This window comes from Camelina sativa, chromosome 14 (assembly GCF_030686135.1).
Source record: "Camelina sativa cultivar CO46 ecotype springtype chromosome 14, ASM3068613v1".
Classification (NCBI taxonomy): Eukaryota; Viridiplantae; Streptophyta; class Magnoliopsida; order Brassicales; family Brassicaceae; genus Camelina; species Camelina sativa.
This window is the reverse complement of record NC_141893.1, coordinates 29,081,481-29,100,261: the sequence shown is the minus strand read 5'-3', so window position 1 is coordinate 29,100,261 and position 18,781 is coordinate 29,081,481. Positions and strand designations below refer to the sequence as shown.

The window sequence follows — 18,781 nt, the reverse complement described above, 5'->3', positions numbered from 1 at the left end:
TGCACTTGCTCAGCTTAGCGAAAAGCTTCGGCTCCTGCAGCTTCTTCAGAACTGCTCTCAGATGGATCACATGCTCCTCAAGACTCTTGGAATACACCAGGATGTCATCGATGAAGATGATGATAAACTCATCCAGAAACTCTTGGAATATGTTGTTCATTAACCTCATAAACGCAGCTGGCGCGTTAGTCAACCCAAACGGCATCACCACAAACTCATAATGTCTATACCTCGTCCTAAATGCTGTCTTCTTCACATCGCCTCATCTATCGGAATCTGATGAAAACCCGACGCTAGATCTATCTTAGAGAACCAAGTAGTACCTCTCAACTACAACAACTCATCGATTCTGGGAAGAGGGTACTTATTCTTCACAGTGACCCGGTTCAGACCCATCTAGTTAATACACAAGCAGAAACTCCGGTCCTTCTTCTTAACGAATAACACCAGCGCTCCCCACGGTGATACACTGGGACGAATGAATCCCTTGTTCAATAGATCCTCCAACTGCTTCTTCAGCTTTGCCATCTATGCTGGAGTCATCCTGTAAGGTGCCTTAGACAATGGCGTAGTCCCTAGTTCCAACTCAATCGTGAAGGGATAAGACCGAGATAGTGGTAACCCCTACAACGAGTAAAAAACATCCTCAAACTCACCAACCACAGGGATCTCATCCACACCAACCTGTCCTACAGACTCCGACATCAATATTATGGCTAAATATGCCTCCTGACCCTTCCTGATCATTTTCTCTGCCTGCACAGCTGAGATAACCAGACTCCCCGAGGTTGGCCTCACTCCCTCATAAAACCAACTCTTCGCCCCAGGCCTCTCAAACACAACTCTACCCCAATGGCAATCCAGATGTACTCTATATCGATGCAACCAATCCATGCCCAGTATCACGTCATACAACTCCACTAGACTGATAACCAGATCTGCCGGCATCGACTCTTCAGCCACCTATATATCTACGTCTCTAGCCCATCCATAGACCGGGATAATGCCGCCTCCAACAACCTTAACAGTCCTGAACCGCTCTCTGGGATCTCCATAAATGTTGCCCCTCTCGGCACACTCTAGGGTAATGAAGCAATGAGTAACTCCGGAGTCGAATAACACATGAGATGGAAAACCTCCCACCAATAAGGTCCCTACACAAACCTTATGCACTAAGAAACCTAACATTCATCACATAGAAACATAAAATCCAAAAATGACAGAAACCACAAAGACAAGTTTAGAAATTATACTCGTGATCGCGTTAGCACTGGTTCCTCCTATCTCCACTGTCGTGTACACACGCGGTGCCACTGGAAAATGCAACATTGTCTGTCCTGCCTGCTGTAGTCATGTTGGCACTGCCGCCACAGCCATCAGATGTAGCTTACGACACGACGATCTGAGATGCACCGCCTCTCTGCAGTGGTAACACACTCGTCATTGGCGGTGCTGGATGGTTGCTCCTTTGTGGATAACTCGCCACCCTGTGCTCCAAACTCCCACACCCAAAGCATCTGATACTAGGATTATTGTGTGTCTATCCTAGGAGGTTCAATTAACCTTATGTAGTTGTAGTACTTAAGTAGTCAATCCAATTGGGATGATGCTAGTCACTCAAGATGCAATCAAGATTTCACAAGTCAAGCCAATTCAAAGAGAGTGTTTTTATTTAACAATCCTAGAATGATCAGAATGCAAAACGAAAATGTCTTCTAGAACTAGAAACGGGAATGTATGACAAGAAGCGAAAATGAATGAAAATAGAAACGAGTCTAAGCATGAACTAAACAACAAGAATCGAAACAGTCTCAGGAATGCAATAAAAATCAGAAGAAAGAAGTCCTAAGGATGGGGGTAATTGATGTTGGTGGAGTATCCTAGTCTACAGAGTGTTTAACATGCCATAAATAATTATCCCTAAACAATGAACATCACTTCTTAGCTAATCCAATCTCTTGACAGAGGCTACTCAAACTCAACCACTTCTAAACCTAGCTCTCGCTAGAGAAACATGATCAAGCATGGCATGAAAAACAAGTTCATTCACGTCAACAAACATCCTAGACAACTAATCTCTTAGGCTAGGAACGTAAGTCTCTGGCACTAGTTGGTCTGACATTTCATCAAACACCTTTTGGGTGTGGAAATATCTAAGACCTAGTTCCAATTGATCAGAGAGAAACTAGTATTTCTAACTCTAGTCCAGAAGGGATCATACAAATTAAAGCTTAAACACCCTACATCCTAAGATCCTCAACCTAATCTATCGCATCCTCAAGAACTACCACACTACTCAGATCCGAAAATCATCATCAAGGATGCAAACCCAGAAAATATTGAAACAAGCATTCTTAGATAGGTAAAAATGAGATGAACAACTTGTAAAAGAAATCAAATGCAAATACTCAATAAACTCCAAGATGTCGGATTACAAAGTCTGAGAACGTATATGGTGGCTAGGTAAAACCTTAAGGAAAAACAATACGAGATTAAAGATGTCTTCAGCCAAGACTTAACAAAATGTATTTATAGTAAAAACATGTAAATCCCTAAAACTTAAAACGACAAGGTGAAGAGTCGGTTTGGGAATCTCCTAGAGCGTGTAAGACGGAACGTCTTCCTGACATGTGCGAATGAGTCGGTGTGCATCCAGTGGCTCGAATCAGATGGCTCGAGTGAGGTCGACTGGGTGGAGTGGAGGGGTGTTAGCTCGAACCAAAGTGGTGTTGGCTCGATCCAGAGTGGTTTTGGCTCGAGCTAGGTGTATACGCATCCACTAAAACGACGATAACTCTTGAACCACACCTCTGATTGGCTTGAAATAAACGGTGTTGGAAAGATGACTCAATCCCCTACAACTTTGGTGAAGACGTCGAAAGCTAAATCCCACTCAACTGGAACGGCTCGAACGGGGTGGCTCGTTCGAGCGGATGAGACTGGCTCGAGAGAGGGGCTCGATCGGGGTTGTGAAATTGGCTCGAGAGACGGTTCTGGGAGTGTTGTACAGCGGATGGGTCGAGTGATGCGTTCCCAAATGTCTCCTAGATACCTGAAATATTCCGAAATGCACAATGTATGCAAGGATGATGCAAGAACTACCTAGACATGCAAAGTGTATAGAAAAGACTAGAAAATGATGCAAACCAATGAGTTATCCTAGCTAAATGCATGATAAATATATGATAGGGAGAGACAAAATATAGACATATCAACTCCCCCAAACTTAGTCTTTGCTTGCCCTCAAGCAAACGATCAACAACAAAGTATGGAAGAGAGGTGTTAAGATGGGGTCTCAGAACCTAAAACATGCTGAATAGAGTAGTTAAAATCAAGGTCCTTGTTCTTAGTTCTATAGTGCATGGTGAAGGGACTTTATTTAAAAACTTTGTTGAAACGATTCTGATCTTTAATCTACACATGCAATCCTATCAATCATTTCCTTTAACATTCATTAACAGAGAACCGTGAATCAAGCTAAACAATGTCATCGAACTCATTTGGCTAGGGTGAAAGGTCAAGGACGAAGTGGTTTTATCAATACAGAATAAGGTTCTCTCACGAAAAGGAGTTGAGCTTAAAAGAAGGCTAAAGGTTGAAACCAACTGATACATACAAGAGCAGTGCCCTATCTACCCAAAGGTCCACAAGAAAACTCAGCCCTAGCATTCTAACCCAGAAGTTGGTCCTATCTCTACCCTTCATCAGCAACATCATCTCAAACTCTTTACACTTAGTCTTAGAAGGAGTCCATTTCTTTTCATTCTGCCTGAATCCATACCCAATACCCAAAATCGAGTTCTCACCTAGTCCTACTAGTCCGGATAACGCGAACTAGAACTACACAGGATCCTACTCTTGTCGGTTAGAACCCAACACTTTCTAACAAGCTCAATACGGAAAAGGTCTGACACTCAAAAATACAATTGGCTTGAAAGAACGGTTGGTTAAGGGTGTGGGGAACTGTTCCAAAAATGGGAATCAATTACTTGGATTGACAAGGGTGGTAAAAATGTGAAAGACAATCCAAGTATGTATATTGTATCCATGAGTTCAACTTCAATGCATAACAAGATAATTGCAAGTCAGGATTAGGTTCAGATAGATAGGGAATGACGTCAATTCAAAACATGCTTTAATCAAGACTAGAATGCAATTTCGAAAATTTAAAACCTGTTTCAGTCTTACATTTCAAGTTCAATCAACAAGCATCAAAGAACTAATAACAATGACCTTGATTCTATCCTATTGAATTCAGCATGCAACCAAGGTTACAATCATCATCAACTCCTATGCTAAATGCAACAACCCTGTATGAATAACACTAGACTCAATCCTAATATGCAAGTGCAAACTATATGAACACTCTGTTTTTGTGAAAGTTTTCGATTTTTTTTCATTTTTTTTTTTGGTTTTTCTATGCAAAAATAGATGGATGCAAACTCAAACATGATATGATGAAAAAATTGAAATAAGAATCACAAAACACAACATCAGATACATTATCTCAAACCCTCCCCCAAACTTAAATTATACAGTCTCCTGTGTAAGAAAATTTTGCAGGAGGATTTAAGAATCACAACAGAAGCAATGCATAAATGAAATGGTATATACAAAGGGAAGGTAGGAGTACCTCAGTAGTAGAAGAAGGAGTCGGTGCTCGCCCAAGGAGGAGCGTGATACTGACTTTGTACCTCGCCTTGTTTTGGATCCGCAGGAGTGACCTCAACTGCTTGAGTGAGTTCGCCGAACAGGTGGTGTGAAACAAACTAAGATATGCCAACCGGTTGAGTCAAAAAACGGCGTCTCGAGTCGAAGGGAGGTTTGGTCGAGTTGTGCAACTTCGAGTGATCTCTCGTCGGTCGAGTGGAAACTGGTCGAGTTGTGTCGTGTGTGAGTGGCTTGAGCGAGAACTATGGGGGTGGCTCAAGCATGACAGCGTAGTGGTTTGATGGTAGCAGATGGAGACGGCTCGAGTGAATAAGTCCGGACAAGGTCGAGTGGGCGTTGTTGACTTTAGTGAAGCAGGTGGCGACGAGAACACGTTGATCGAGTGGAGCAGTGGTCGGCTCGATTGAGGGAGTTCGGATGTGGCTCGAGAGAGGCAGTTGGACTGTGTCAGCGTGAGTGGCTCGAGAGAGTGGGTTCGGCGGTTGTTGAGTCGTCTGGTTGAGAACGCACGGCGGTGGTTAAACTCTCTAGGTCGAGTCGAAGCGCCTTCTTTTGACTGATACTTTCACTTTTCCTTTTCTGATGCTAATACTCCTTTCTGCAGAATCCTGAACACCAGAAAACTAAAAACAAAAATTAAAAACACAAAGATCCTAAATAATATTTACAGTGATACCTTTGGGACTTCCTCCCAAGTGAGCTTGTTTAAAGTCCCTAGCTTGACTTTTCAGCTTTTTATGCCTTTTGGGGTTCATTGAGGAGCACGGAAGACTCCTCTGGTCGGACTTGATCAGCTAAATATTTTTTTGACTCTCTGACCATTTACAGTGAATTCACTACCATCCTTGTTCAGAAGAGTTATGGCTCCGAATGGTAGACTTTTCTTAACTTCAAAAGGTCTAGACCACCTAGACTTAAGCTTTCCACGAAATAACTTAAGTTTGGAGTTGAAAAGCAGAACCTGATCTCCCGCCTTGATCTCCTTGACAACAATTTTCTAATCATGAAAATTCTTGGTTCTCTCTTTGTAAATCTTTGAGCTCTCATAAGCATCAAGTCTGATTTCTTCCAATTCTTGTAGGTCGAGAGTCCTCTTGGCCTGAGCTGTATCAATATCCAAGTTCAGCAACTTGATAGCCCAGAGCGCCTTGTACTTAACCTCAACAGGGAGGTGACATGCTTTACCATAGACCAACTGAAATGGTGTTCTGCCTATTGGCGTCTTGAACGCTGTTCTGTACGCCTGGAGAGTCTCGTCCAGCTTGACAGACCAATCTTTCTTCGAAACCCCAACAATTCTTGACAAGATCCCCTTGATTTGCTTATTCGAAACTTCAACATGTCCGCTAGTCTGAGGGTGATACACAGTAAATACCTTGTGCTAGACCCCATACTTTCTCAGCATACTCTCAAACACCTTGTTGACGAAGTGAGTTCCACCATCACTGATCACCGCTCTGGGTATCCCATACCTTGGAAAAATTATACTTTTGAACAGCTTCAGAACAACTTTGTGATCATTGGTAGGACTGGCAATGGCTTCGACCCACTTAGACACATAATCAACTGCCACTAGAATATAGACATTGCCATTTGATGGGGGGGTTGAAAGGACCCATGAAGTCTATACCCCAAACATCAAATATCTCTACTTCCATGATCGGATTTTAGGGCATCTCGTTCCTCCTTGTGATGTTGCCCATCCTCTGACAAGCATCACACTTGGTGGTGAAACTGTGAGCGTCCTTGAACAAGGTTGGCCACCAGAGACCCGCTTGAAGAACCTTCTGAGCTGTCTTGAATGTGGCGAAGTGACCTCAATAGGTGGAACCGTGACAGTGTTCAAGCACTCCTTGCACTTCCCCTTCTGCTATGAATCTTCTGAGCAGACCATCAGAACCACTTTTGTACAGATAGGGCTCATCCCAGAAGTAGTGGTTGACCTCCCTGAAAAACTTTTTCTTCCTGTAGGGATCCATGTCATCAGGAACTTCTCCACAAACCATGTAATTCACGACATCTGCATACCATGGTGCAGTCTCAGAAGTGATCGCCATGCATCTGATTCTAAGGTTGTTTAATTCTGTGTCATGCATCTGCTCACAAACCTAGGCGACCAGAATTTGTTCCTCAGGCATTGAATCATCTATGGGAACAACATCTTCAATCCTCATTCTTGACAGATGGTCCGCAACACCATTTTCTATGCCTTTCTTGTAAACAATCTCCATGTCAAACTCCTGAAGAATCAGAATCCATCTCAAAAGTCTTGGTTTGGTATCCTTCTTCAGGTAGATGTGTTTCAGAGCAGCACTATCGGTATACACTATGACCTTCGAACCCACAAGATAACTCTTGAATTTTTTGAATGCAAACACAACTGCTAGGAGTTCCTTCTCTGTGGTAGCGTACCTTCCTTGAGTCTCGTCCAAGGTGCGACTTGCGTAGTAGATGACATGAAGCTTCCTGTCAATTCGCTGTCCTAGAACTGCTCGAACCGCGAAGTCTGAAGCATCACACATAATCTCAAACGGATGATCCCAATTCGGAGCTTGTACTATGGGTGCCGAAACCAAGGCCTCCTTGATCTTTTTGAAAGCTTCTAGACATGCTGCAACGAATTCGAACTCAACCTCCTTGCACATCAACCTTGTTAATGGTCTTGCAATTTTTGAGAAGTCCTTGATGAATCTTCTGTAAAATCCAGCATGTCCCAGAAAACTTTTGATGTCCTTCACTGTCTTTGGCGGTTGAAGCTGAACCATGACCTCAATCTTAGCTTTGTCAACCTCAATTCCTTTCTCAGAAATCTTGTTTCCTAGAACGATCCCTTCTTCAACCATGAAGTGGCACTTCTCCCAGTTCAGCACCAGGTTCATCTCCTCACATCGCGTCAATACCCTGCACAGATTTAACAAACATGAGGTGAAAGTGGAACCGTATACAGAGAAGTTGTCCATAAACACTTCCACTGACTCCTCAATATAATCTGAGAAAATTGATGTCATGCACTTTTGAAAGGTGGGAGGAGCATTGCATAAACCAAATGGCATACGTCTGTAGGCAAAAGTGCCATAAGGATAAGTAAAGGTTGTCTTTTCCTGATCATTTGGGTGGATAGGGATTTGGAAGAATCCACTATACCCATCAAGGAAACAGTAGTAGGGATGACTAGCTAATCTTTCCAACATTTGATCAATAAAAGGTAGAGGAAAATGATCCTTCCTAGATACAGCATTCAACTTCCTATAATCAATGCACATCCTATGTCCTGTGATGGTCCTAGTTGGGATTAACTCATTTTTTTCGTTTTTGATTACAGTTATTCCTCCCTTATTAGGTACACAATGCACTGGAGATACCCAAGTACTATCAGAGATAGGATAGATAACTCCAACATCAAGCAGTTTTAGGATTTCTTTCTTCACTACGTCTTTCAGATTAGGGTTTAATCTTCTTTGGGGTTCAATACTAGCATAAGATTCATTTTCAAGATTGATCTTATGCATGCAAATACTAGGTGAGATTCCATTGATATCATCTAAGGAATAACCTATAGCCTTTCTATACTTCTTAAGCTCAGTCACTAGCATCCCCAATTCATCATCACTCAACCTAGAATTCACTATGACTGGATATGTCGAATTGGTTCCCAGAAAAACGTACCTGAGTTCAGAAGGGAGAGTTTTTAGTTCTACCTTTGGAGCTTTCAGTTCTGACCAGTCATCAGCGTGGGAGTCAAGAGCGGTCACGGTCGAGTGGAAGGGGTACAGATTGAGCGGTGGCTTGATCGAGTGGGAGATTTTACGTTCTGAACTCTCTGTCTCAATTACACATACCTCCTCTGCGTCAGATAGCTGTTCGAACTCCTCTTGTCCATCTGTTTCTCTGTGGGAGTCTAGCAGATTCTTGTAACAAGTGGTCTCTTCATGCAGGAACCCTTCTTTCCCATCCTTGGTTAAAACAGTTTTGAGATGATCCTCCTCAGCTAATTCCTCCAACAACTCATCTGCCAACTGATCCATCTCTTCAATGTAGAAGATTTGTCCTCCTAGTGTTGGCTTCTTCAAAGTATCCTTGATGTCAAACTTCATGATGAAGTCGTCGCCCAGATTGAGATCAATCTTGCCATTTCTGACATCAATGATAGCTCCAGCAGTCGCCAGGAACGGTCTTCCTAAGATCAGAGGATCTTTCGGTTCTTCATCCATCTCCAGAACCACGAAGTCGGTTGGCACTTCCACGTCTCTAATCCTGACAGATAAGTCTTCTAGAATACCATGTGGAATTTTAATGTTTTATCTGCAAGGATGAGGGAGATGTCACAACCCTTAAACCTTGTACAACCCAATCTCTTGGCCACAGAGAGTGGCATCAGATTAACTGAAGCGCCAAGATCACATAGACACCTATCAAAAGACATAGGTCCAATGGAGCAAGGTAGAGTGAATGATCCAGGATCTTTGAGCTTCTTCGGTACAACCTTCTTCTGGATGATTGCACTGCACTCAAGACTTTGTACCACCATGCCTTTAACTTCTTTTGATCTCTCCATCACTAAATCCTTGAGGAATTTCTGGTAGTGAGGGACAAGTGCGAATGCATCCAACAATGGCATCCTCAACTCAATCTCCTTGACTTGTTTTTTGAACAAGGCTTTGTACTTCTCAGTAAGCTGCTTCTTAAACCTCATTGGAAATGGTAGAGGAGGCTTGTATGGTGGAGGGATGAATCTCAGAGGTTTGTCATTAGAAACAACCTGTTCCTTAACAGCTTCAGGTTCGGACTGCTTCACTGGTTCAACCAGATCCTTGACTGCTTCAACTGGGTTCTCCATCAGAGCTTCATCCCGAACAAAACCTTCCCCATCTAATTCCTCACTGTTTGTAGTGACGTCTGGAACTCCCTGCCTGGGAGGCAATGTTTTCCCACTTCTCAGCGTAATTGCGTTTGCAAACTCCTTGGGGTTCTGAACAGCCTTCCCTGGAAATTGGCCAGGCTTTGGTGCAGAAGTAGAAGCAGATTGGCCTTCCATATACCTTATCTTCGAATTCAAAGCTTCAAATTTAACGTTCAGATCATTGTAGGAACATTCCATCCTCTGACTAAGATCAGCAAACTTCTTAGCAGTATCCATAGAACCGCTTGCTTGACCCTGAAGAAGTTGTTGCATCATTTGCTTCATTTCTTGATCTGGGGCTGGAGTAGGCTGAACTGGTTGAGGGCGGAATCCTGGCGATGGTCCTGAGGGAGCTTGGTAACCTTGCTGGAATTGTTGTTTGGGAACGAATCCCGGATTGTAAGGCACAAAAGATTTGTGTTGACCTTGTTGTTGTTGTTGAGGCGGGTACACCTGATCTTGTGGATTGGCAACATGGTTACTTCGATAAGACAAATTGGGGTTTGCCTTGTATTGGTTGTAACCTTTGTTGTACCCTCCCCGATTCTGGACATAGCTGATCTCCGCAGTCTGCTCACCCTCCCCATCTGGAACTTGGAAAGAGTCATCCTTAGATACGAAGTGGACACTCCTCTGCTGGCTTAGCAAGATACGGTCAAGCTTCTCATTGACATTCTTGAGGTCCTTCTTGTATTTCTCCTTGGACCCAGCGTCGCCGCGAACTGTGCGGTCATAGTCCTCATTGTAGCTGCCATCAGACTGGGCGAGATTCTCAACCAGTTGTCATCCTTCATCAACGTCTTTGTTCAGGGAGTTACCGTTAGAAGCAGTGTCAAGCAGCATGCGAATTTTGGGAAGTACACCATGGTATATAGTGCTTAGCAGTGACTCGTTGCTGAAACCATGGTGTGGACACTGGCTGTGGTAACCCTTGAAACGCTCCCACGCTTCACAGAATGATTCTGAGCTCTTCTGAGTAAAGCTAGAAATGTCATTTCTGAGACGTGCTGTTCTGGAGTTGGAGAAGAACTTGGCCAAAAATGCTTTCTTGCAACCATCCCAAGTGGTGATTGATCCCTTGGGAAGATTTTTCTCCCATTGATGAACTTTGTCTCCCAGGGAAAATGGGAAGAGGCGCAACTTGTAACCATCCTCACTCACGCCGTTGATCTTGGTGAGACTGCACAGACGGTCAAACTCGTCCAAATGGTCTAGTGGATCCTCCATAGGCAACCCATGAAACTTGTTTCCCTGGATCATGGAGATCAGACTGCCTTTTATTTTGAAGTTGTTGTTCTCCACGGCCAGAGGGACGATACTAGCACGCTGAGTATGAGTATTCGGTGCATCCCCAGCACCAATGTTTTGTGGTCTCAGATTTGGTTCATTCTGTTGTTCCATATTGACTGGTGCGGGATGATCATTGAGTTGACGAGCTTGTCATGGTTGTTGTAACCGATTGATGTTGTCGATAAAAAGAAGGAGATTCTGATGCCCTCTTGATCTGGTGTGCATGGAAGGTTGCAATCAACAGGTTCCTGAGATGCAAAACAAACAAGCAGAACTTAGAATGATAAGTGTAACAGAACTTAATCTTGCAAAACTTGAAATCTTAAATGTAGCAAAATGAATCCCAAACGGCAACGACGCCAAATTGATACTAAGATTTTTGTGTGTCTATCCTAGCAGGTTCAATTAACCTTATGTAGTTGTAGTACTTAAGGTATCAATCAATTGGGATGATGCTACTCACTCAAGATGCAATAAAGATTTCACAAATTAAGCCAATTCAAAGAGAGTGTTTTTATCTAACAATCCTAGAATGATCAGAATGCAAAACGGAAATGTCTTCTAGAACTAGAAACGGGAATGTATGACAAGAAGCGAAAATGAATGAAAACAGAAACGAGTCTAAGCATGAACTAAACAACAAGAATCGAAACAGTCTCAGGAATGCAATAAAAATCAGAAAGAAAAAAGTCCTAAGGATGGGGGTAATTGATGTCGGTGGAGTATCCTAGTCTATAGTGTGTTTAACATGCCACAAGCAACTATCCCTAAACCATGAACATCACTTCTTAGCTAATCCAATCTCTTGACAGAAGCTACTCAAACTCAACCATTTCCAAACCTAGATCTCGCTAGAGAAACATGATCAAGCATGGCATGAAAAACAAGTTCATTCACGTCAACAAACATCCTAGACAACTAATCTCTTAGGCTAGGAACGTAAGTCTCAGGCACTAGTTGGTCAGACATTTCATCAAACACCTTTTGGGTGTGGAAATGTGTAAGACCTAGTGATATGATTGTGGCCAGCAAGGAGACAAAAGCTGCAGAGAAACCGGAGATCGTGGGAAGGATCACTCGTTCAAGAGCTAAGGAGTTGGCCAAGGAATCTCATTCACTCATAGCTGACGGGTCATTCAATCTACCGAGGATCCAAGTCTTCAACATATCCACCCTGGAGACTTCACCCGGTAATGATAACTAGATAACTTAGGTGTGAAGTTTGTACTCCCATAGCTGAGTTTTGTCCCAATGGGTTTTCTCGGTATGGTTTTTAATGAGGCAAATGGATCACTACGTCGAGTTATCTAGAAGTCATTACCAATGGGGAATAATGTGTACTAATATAAGTGACTTCTGTACTACTACAGATCACCTAGACGCTTCGTTGTTTTCTTATTTCCTTTACACGCCTTGTTGTTTTATTTTGAACTTCCTGTTGTTTGGAGTGTTGAACCCTAGGGTTGATTATAAAACCCAAAAGCGACGCCTCCTTGTTGGGTAGCGAAGAAGTTTTATGTAACAAGTATTGTTGAATCTTTCTTCTCTCAATCCGAACTCGTGAATGCGTTCATGATTCTGAGTTTCTAAACACTTTGCGATTAAGAAACTCTTCACTTTATTTCGAATACATATAACCATCTCACACTTCTCACCATCGAATCATTGCTTTTCTCTCTCGAACATCACCTGTCGTCACTCGCAATCCACTTGTGCATCATCACCATCAATTCACGTCACCACTTACCTGTCATCAGCCTCCATCAGAGTTTCATCCTAGGGAGTTCGTATTATGTGGTATTAGAGCCAACTCTGTGCCAAAGGCTGAGCGATTCTAAAACCCTAATCTCGTTTTGTGTTGTTTTGATTTTGTTCATTTGTTTAATTCTTTGTTGTGTTAGTCTCTGCTGTTTTAGCTTTCGTTGTGAGTCTTGTTTAGTTTTAGGATTTGTTTTTTTTGTTGTTCGTTTATGTCTAGATTACGAGTCTTAGAGTTTATTTTGTTCTTTCACTCAAGGAACGTTTTACTTCGAGTTTTCTTCTTTATTTTGCAGGTACAATGGAGCTTTCTCCAGAAGCTATGGAAGCTTTGAACCAAGCCATGGCTAAGCAAATAACAGAAGCAAACAAGACAATGTCTACTCAGTTCCAGCAACAAATGGAGCAGCTCAGTAACAAGTTTGAGAAGCAGATCAAAGATATAGCTCAAGCAACTAGCGCTTCAGATCAGAGTTCTTCAGAACCGCCTAGTCCTAATAAGGCTCTCCGCTTAGCTAAAGGAAAGGCACACGTGGGAGCTTCTTCCAAACATACACGGCTCAGAGCAGCTAAGTCACCTACTGGGGGAAGAGAGACTTGTTTCAATCAGAGAAGAAACACTCAAAGCACAGAAAGAGAGCATCGAAGAACTGGTAGAGATCCTACACGCCCACGACGAGCTGAACAAGTAGTTGGGCAACGAATATACTTTGATACAGATAGAGAGTATTCAGAAGAAGAGGAAGCCTCAGATCATAGCCAAGAGACAATGAGGAGAAACAGAAACAGAGATCACGGCAGGGATTATGATCCTTTGAGGCAGCAACTGAATCATCTCAAGATTCAGTATCCTTCGTTCCATGGTACCAATGACCCAGAGACTTATCTAGACTGGGAAAGGAAGATGGAGTCGAACTTTCAAGTTCAAGGTACCTATGAGTTGAACAAGGTGAAGATAGCCATATCTGAATTCAATGGCTATGCTTTGTTGTGGTGGGAGCAGTTGGGACTCACTAGACATCGACAGAGAGAGCCTGCTATCACTACATGGGAGCATTTAGTCACGCAGATGAGAAAGAAGTTTGTGCCTACACACTACCAGAGAGAGATTCTTAACAAGCTGAGGCGTCTCACTCAAGGCACTAAGTCTGTAAGAGACTACTATCAGGAGCTGGAAACGCTTATGATCAGGGCTGATCTGAGAGAAAGTGAAGACATGGTTATGTCTAGGTTTCGTGGAGGTTTGAACAGAGAGATTCAAGACAAGATAGAGCTGCAGAACTATGAAGATGTGCAAGAAATGGTACATAAGGCAGAGCTAATTGAATCACAGATCAAGAGAAAGGGAGTGAGGTCAACATTTACGCCTAACATTCCCAAGCCAAGAGAGTTCAGTAAACCCGCCTTCACCAAGGACAGCAAACTCGCGACAGCCACAGTCAAAGAGGAAGTTAAGATCGACTTCAAGCCCAAGAGTAGCACCTCTACAAGTCATATCAGGTGTTTCAAATGCCAAGGGATGGGGCATTATTCCAGAGACTGTCCTAACAAGAAGATGTTTCTTCTTCAAGAAGGAGGAGAGATTGTGCCTGTAGACAGTTCAGAGAGTGAACCAGAGTCTGATTTAGGTAAAGAAGGTGAACCAGCAGTCATGGGAGAGATGTTAGTAGCACGCAGAGCTTTAAGTGTTCAGACTCATCCAGATGATCGAGGGCAGCGTGAGAATCTCTTCCACACCCGATGTATGGTTCAAGACAAGGTCTGCACCTTTATCGTTGATGGTGGTAGCTATACTAATGCTGCTAGTGAAGAGATGGTACATAAGCTTAATCTCAAGACCACTTCACATCCAAGACCTTATCAGCTACAGTGGTTGAATAACAAAGGAACTTTAACAGTTTCGCAGCAAGTGGTAGTGAAACTCACAATTGGGAAGTATGAAGATGAGCTGCTTTGTGATGTGATTCCGATGAAGTGCAGTCATATTCTTTTGGGAAGACCATGGCAGTTTGACAGAGGAGTGTTCCATGATGGCTACACCAACAGGCAGTCATTTGAGTTCAAAGGACGCAAGGTCACTCTTCTACCACTTACACCCAGCGAGAACTACAAGGATCAGCTTCACATGAACCGCAAGGATACAGAGAAAGTGTCTCACAGCATGTACATCAATCACAGCGAGTTCAATAAGCTATTTGACCCATAGATGACCACATTCATGTTTGTCTACAAAGAGACACTCGCTAGTACCAAGCCAGCAGAAGAACTTCCACGCGAGATGATAGAGATTATAGAGGAGTACAAGGATATATTTCCAGAAGAGATACCTCCAGGCTTGCCTCCAATACGTGGGATAGAGCATCAGATCGATTTGGTACCAGGTTCAGCTCTACCGAACAGACCAGCTTACAGAACCAATCCTGTAGAGACTAAAGAGCTGCAGAAACAAGTAGAAGAGTTGATGAACAAGGGACACATCAGAGAGAGCCTCAGTCCATGCGCAGTACCAGTCTTGCTCGTACCAAAGAAAGATGGTTCATGGAGGATGTGTGTTGACTGCAGAGCTATTAACAATATCACAGTGAAGTACAGACATCCGATCCCGAGATTAGATGACATGCTGGACGACCTATGTGGGTCAACAGTCTTCTCAAAGATCGATTTGAAGAGTGGGTATCATCAAATCAGAATGAAGGAAGGAGATGAATGGAAAACAGCCTTCAAGACCAAGCAAGGGCTCTACGAATGGCTAGTCATGCCGTTTGGTCTCACCAATGCTCCTAACACCTTCATGCGTTTAATGAATCATGCTCTCAGACCTTTCATTGGCGTCTTCGTGGTTGTGTACTTTGACGACATCCTCATCTACAGCAAAGGTCTAGAAGAACACTTAGAACACATCCGCCAAGTTCTAAATGTTCTTCGTTCTCAATCCCTCTTTGCTAATTTTTCTAAATGTTCGTTCTGTACTACTGAGGTTGTCTTTCTAGGCTTTGTTGTCAGTGCAGAAGGAGTTAAAGTGGACAATGAGAAGGTCAAGACTATTAAGGAGTGGCCAACACCCAAAAACGTGGCAGAAGTCAGGAGCTTTCATGGACTAGCAGGATTCTACAAGCGATTTGTCCAAGACTCAGTACTATTACAGCGCCACTTACAGAAGTTATCACGAAGGATGTAGGATTCAGATGGGAGGAAGCACAAGAGAAAGCGTTTTCAGCCTTAAAAGAGAAGCTTATCACTGCCCCTATTCTCTTACTTCCTGATTTTATGAAAACTTTTGAGATTGAATGTGATGCCTCCGGAGTGGCTATAGGTGCTGTTTTGATGCAGGATAGGAAGCCAGTAGCTTACTTCAGTGAGAAGCTAGGAGGATCGACGCTAAACTATCCTACATATGACAAGGAGCTGTACACCTTGGTTCGGGCTCTTCAAACGTGGCAGCATTACCTGTGGCCAAAGGAGTTCGTTATTCATACTGATCATGAGTCCTTGAAGCATCTCAAAGGACAACAGAAGCTCAACAAGAGACATGCTAGATGGATGGAGTTCATAGAGACTTTTCCCTACACGGTTAAATACAAGAAAGGTAAGGATAATGTGGTCGCAGATGCATTATCCAGGAGGTACACTCTCGTTTCTACCTTGTCTTCTAAGCTTGAAGGTTTTGATAAAATAGTAGAACTTTATGAGACTGACATCGATTTTGCTGAGAGCTATGGCAAATGCCATAAGTTTGCTTTTGAAAACTACTATAGGCAGGATGGATATCTATTTTATAAGGATCGATTGTGCATACCAAGAGGATCCATAAGGGAACTGTTGATTAGAGAAGCTCACGGAGGTGGACTAGATGGACATTTCGGAGTATCAAAGACTCTACTTGGACTGCAAGAACACTTCTATTGGCCTCAAATGAAGAAAGACGTTGAGAAAGTCTGTTCTAGGTGCCATATCTGCAAAATGGCCAAGGGTAAAGTACAACCCAACGGCTTGTACACTCCTCTCCCTATCCCTTTTCAACCTTGGACTCATATTTCTATGGATTTTGTTCTTGGCTTACCTCGAACCAGAAATGGTAGAGATTCGATTTTCGTTGTGGTTGACAGGTTTAGCAAAATGGCTCACTTCATTGCCAGTCACAAGACGGATGATGCTGTTATTGTAGCTAACTTGTTTTTCAGGGAAGTAGTACGTCTGCATGGAATACCTCAAGTAATCGTTTCAGACCGAGATACTAAGTTTCTAGGACATTTCTGGAGAACGCTATGGGCTAAACTCGGAACCAAGCTATCATTCTCAACCACATGTCATCCGCAAACAGATGGGCAAACCGAAGTGGTGAACAGGACGCTATCTACACTCCTCAGGACCTTAGTGAAAAGCAATCTCAAGTCATGGGAAGAATGTTTACCACACGTAGAGTTCGCATATTATCACGCTAAGCATTCTGCTACTATATTCTCTCCTTTTGAAATTGTTTATGGTTTTAATTCACAATCACCTCTAGACTTGATTCCTTTACCTTTAAGTGTGAAGTGTAGCTTTGATGGCAAAGAAAAGGCTGAACAGGTCAGGAGGATACATGCTAAAGCTAAGGAGAACATAGAGAAAAGAACCAAGCAGTACGAGAAACATGCGAACAAGGGCAGAAAGGAGATCGTTTTCGAAGAAGGAGACTTGGTGTGGATTCATCTACGCAAGGATAGGTTCCCAGAAGAGAGGAAAAGCAAGCTTCTACCACGAGCTGATGGTCCATTTGAAGTCATCAAGAAGATCAACGACAACGCCTACCAGATTGATCTTCAAGGTAAGTATAATATCTCTTCAACATTCAATGCTTCTGACTTGCTTCCTTATTATGCAGATCCCGATTTGAGAACAAATCCTTTTGAAGAGGGGGAGGATGATATGATCGTGGCCAGCAAGGAGACAGAAGCTGCAGAGAAACCGGAGATCGTGGGAAGGATCACTCGTTCAAGAGCTAAGGAGTTGGCCAAGGAAGCTCATTCACTCATAGCTGACGGGTCATTCAATCTACCAAGGATCCAAGTCTTCAACATATCCACCCTGGAGACTTCATCCGGTAATGATAACTAGCTAAATTAGGTGTGAAGTTTGTACTCCCATAGCTGAGTTTTGTTCCAATGGATTTTCTCGGTATGGTTTTTAATGAGGCAAATGGATCACTACGTCGAGTTATCTAGAAGTCATTACCAATGGGGAATAATGTGTACTAATACAAGTGACTTCTGTACTACTACAGATCACCTAGACGCTTCGTTGTTTTCTTATTTCCTTTACACGCCTTGTTGTTTTATTTTGAACTTCCTGTTGTTTGGAGTGTCGAACCCTAGGGTTGATTATAAAACCCAAAAGCGACGCCTCCTTGTTGGGTAGCGAAGAAGTTTTATGTAACAAGTATTGTTGAATCTTTCTTCTCTCAATCTGAACTCGTGAATGCGTTCATGATTCTGAGTTTCTAAACACTTTGTGATTAAGAAACTCTTCACTTTATTTTCGAATCCATATAACCATCTCACACTTCTCACCATCGAATCATTGCTTTTCTCTCTCGAACATCACCTGCCATCACTCGCAATCCACTCATGCATCATCACCATCAATTCACGTCGCCACTTACCTGTCATCAACCTCCATCAGAGTTTCATCCTAGGGAGTTCGTATTACCTAGTTCCAATTGATCAGAGAGAAACTAGTATTTCTAACTCTAGTCCAGAAGGGATCATACAAATTAAAGCTTAAACACCCTACATCCTAAGATCCTCCTCCTAACCTATCCCATCCTCAAAAACTACCACACTACTCAGATCCGAAAATCATCATCAAGGATGCAAACCTAGAAAACATTGAAACAAGCATTCTTAGATAGGTAAAAATGAGATGAACAACTTGTAAAAGAAATCAAATGCAAATACTCAATAAACTCCAAGATGTCGGATTACAAAGTCTGAGAACGTATATGGTGGCTAGGTAAAACCTTAAGGAAAAACAATACAAGATAAAAGATGTCTTCAGCCAAGACTTAACAAAATGTATTTATAGTAAAAGCATGTAAATCCTTAAAACTTAAAACAACAAGGTGAAGAGTCGGTTTGGGAATTTCCTAGAGCGTGTAATACGGAACGTCTTCCTCACATGTGC

General features: G+C 42.7%; 1 non-coding gene across 1 annotated transcript; it reads left to right on the top strand.

Moving 5' to 3' along the window:
- The first annotated feature begins 10,469 nt into the window (after window positions 1-10,469).
- LOC147928760 (small nucleolar RNA R71) lies at window positions 10,470-10,576 on the top strand. Its single transcript, XR_015581018.1, has one exon. It is a non-coding gene; the product is annotated as a small nucleolar RNA R71 (small nucleolar RNA).
- Window positions 10,577-18,781: the final 8,205 nt, after the last annotated feature.